The sequence below is a fragment of the Carassius carassius genome, chromosome 49, assembly GCF_963082965.1.
Source record: "Carassius carassius chromosome 49, fCarCar2.1, whole genome shotgun sequence".
In the NCBI taxonomy this organism is placed as follows: Eukaryota; Metazoa; Chordata; class Actinopteri; order Cypriniformes; family Cyprinidae; genus Carassius; species Carassius carassius.
In genome coordinates, this window is record NC_081803.1 from 17996855 (window position 1) to 17999867 (window position 3013).

Genomic DNA, 3013 nt, shown 5'->3' on the forward strand with positions numbered 1-3013 from the left:
CTCTGCAGAGAGTGAGAGTGATTGTGGAGCTTATATGTGTGTGTAAATGAGGTGCAGGTGTGGCAAGGAAATGGGCTGATGAATGAGCTGCAGGTGTGGCAAGGTGATTGTGATCCGGTGGCTCATGGGAGATGTAGTTCGGGTGTGGTGTAACAGTATGAGAGGTGCTAGTGTCCAAGTGATGATATGGTGACATCCGGTGGTTGATGGGTGGAATGGTCCTGAGTTGAGTGCCCTCTACTGAAGTTCATGGGCACTTCAGCTAATGCTCGTGACATATCCAATATCAGATATATGGTGGGAATTAAGTTTATATTTATATTTATATATAGGTTTGTCTGTATGTGTTTTCAGAGCCAGTGAGCAACAGCCTTTCAAAATAATAACAATAATAAAAGCGTATTATTTAATTATATTTATATTTAATACTACCTTTTAATTTTAAATAGTATTATCACACATTATGATTTAGCTTATTATTTTATCAAATTAATGAAAAATATAATAAAAATAATATATATTAATATAAAAAATATTATTATCACTAATAATAATAATAATTATATATATATATATAGGTCATGCTATATACAGTGTGTTGACCAAACCAAATCTCCAAAAAAAAAAAGAATTGAAGCACAGAGGATCATCACTTATCACACAATTTACACAATGCACTTACATCTTTAAAGAAATCTGCAAACAAATCTTAGAGATTTTATTTGTACAAACTTCTCTTTTGTGAGCCATTTTTACAGAGAGCTTTAAAGGAACAATCCATCCAATAAAGAATATTGTCATGATTTACTCACATTTATGTGGTTTCTTTCTTTTGTGTAATATAACAGAAGATATTTTGAAAATGGTTGATATATATGTAAAAGTATGATGACAATACAATCCTGGGTGTACTATCACTTTTTATTTTACTAGTCAAAGTTCTTGTACTTCACTGTGGATATGGCATCATGTAAAAGCAAAATATTTACATCCTTACCTTGATTTATGGCTCTTGTGCACAGCAATTTGACTACCAAGTTTGGAATTATTAAAAGAAGACAATTGCATCATTATACAGCATCACTGTGGGCGGTAGATGGGTTGGTCAATCTGATCTAGACACTGTATAAATGAAAGGACAGTAAGAAGAGCAGAAAAAACTCAGAACAGGAGAAGATTTACTCATGGTCTATGAGACAGAGGATCATGAGATTCAATACTGCTTTCCCTCCATCAACTCATCTTGTATCAAGGGAAAGCGCTCAAGTTATGAATACAATATCATGTATGTATTTTTTTCATTGCTGTCAGCGTGGACTGTGTTTCTGAACCTGCTGGTGATCATCTCCATCTCTCACTTCAAGAAGCTTCACACTCCAACCAACCTGATCATTCTCTCTCTGGCAGCAGCTGATATGCTTGTAGGCCTTATTGTCATGCCTGTGGATGCCATCAAGCTAACTGAGACATGTTGGTACTTTGGAGACACTTTCTGTGACGTGTTTATTATAATCATGGGACTGCTCACCTCAACATCTATTTGTAATTTAGTTCTAATTGCTGTTGATCGTTATATGGCTGTGTGTCATCCTTTACTGTACCCAAAGAAAATAACAGTGACTAAAACTTTAATAAGCATCTGTCTCTGCTGGTTGTTCTCCTCAAATTACAATATTGGCTATTTAGTAAGTGGCAGATATTTTGCAGCTTCCCAAAGATCAGATGGGTGTTATGGAAAATGCTATTTAGTAATAAGTTTTTCTGGGACATTCAATGACCTTTTCTTTTCCTTCTTGTTACCTTGTACCATGATCATAACTTTATATTTGAGGATTTTCTATGTTGTACATCAGCAAGTGAAAGTTATAAACTCCCTGATGAAGAGTGGTAAATGTGTAACAGAAGGATCAGTGAGGAGGAAATCTGAGAGCAAAGCTGCTCTGACATTAGGAATAATTGTGACAGTTTATCTGCTTTGCTATATTCCCTACTATATATTGTCTGTAACAGGTACTACAGTAACATCTTCTGCCACAGTAACATTTCTATTATGGACTTTGTATGTTAACTCTGGTCTGAATCCTCTTATCTATGCTTTATTTTACCGCTGGTTTAAAATATCAGTAAAACACATCTTAACATTTAAAATACTCGACCCAGCATCCTCTCTTGTGGACATTTTTAAAGATTAATAATGATTTTTGTGTAGGATAAAGCATAATTTCCAATGTTAACATACAGTTCTAAAGTCTTAGTTTGAGTTTTAAACTTAAAGTGGAGACATTCAAATAAACAAGTACTTACCATGATAACTCTTGTGTTTCATTCTATGGTCTTGTCATGACCTTTTTTTTTTTTTTTGGCTGAGATGATTTTTTAAATTGCAACATGTTAACATGTGGATAGTTTTTTTATTTGTTTAATGTACATTCACCATGTGTGATGTAAATATGTATCATATATTGGCAGTGTTGGGAAGGTTACTTTGGAAATGTAATAGGTTACAGATTACAAGTTACCCTATTTAAAATGTAATAGTAGTGTAACTTTTTTAATTACTTTAATAAAGTAATGTAACTAATTACTTTTGAGTACATTTTGATTACTTTTATAAATTTCTAATGAATGTTAATTTGCAACTGTTAATCATCTTCAACCATTTTACACCATGCAGGTTTAACCTTACAGTAGTGCTCAATACTGTCAGACTTTCACCATCCTTCATCACCTGAATTAAGATGATCACATTTGAACACATCCACCACACAATCAGACTTTAGTACTGCCTTTTACTTAGAGATTGATCTGAAGTTCAAAGCAGATTTAAAATCAAAAGAAACAGTTTATAGATACTGTTTTTGAAACCAAATCTTTGCATAACTACAGGCATCTAACTGCATCTAACAATGGTTTGGGGAAAAATAGTTAATAAAAAAATAAAAGCATATACATCAACTCAAATACGGTTATCTAATAAGCATGTGTCCTATTTTGTGTACTAAACTCCTGAAAC

At 33.2% G+C, this 3013-nt stretch overlaps 1 pseudogene; it reads left to right on the plus strand.

Annotated features, from left to right (window-relative positions):
- Positions 1-1130: 1130 nt before the first annotated feature.
- On the plus strand, positions 1131-2192 carry LOC132132560 (trace amine-associated receptor 13c-like; annotated as a pseudogene).
- Positions 2193-3013: the final 821 nt, after the last annotated feature.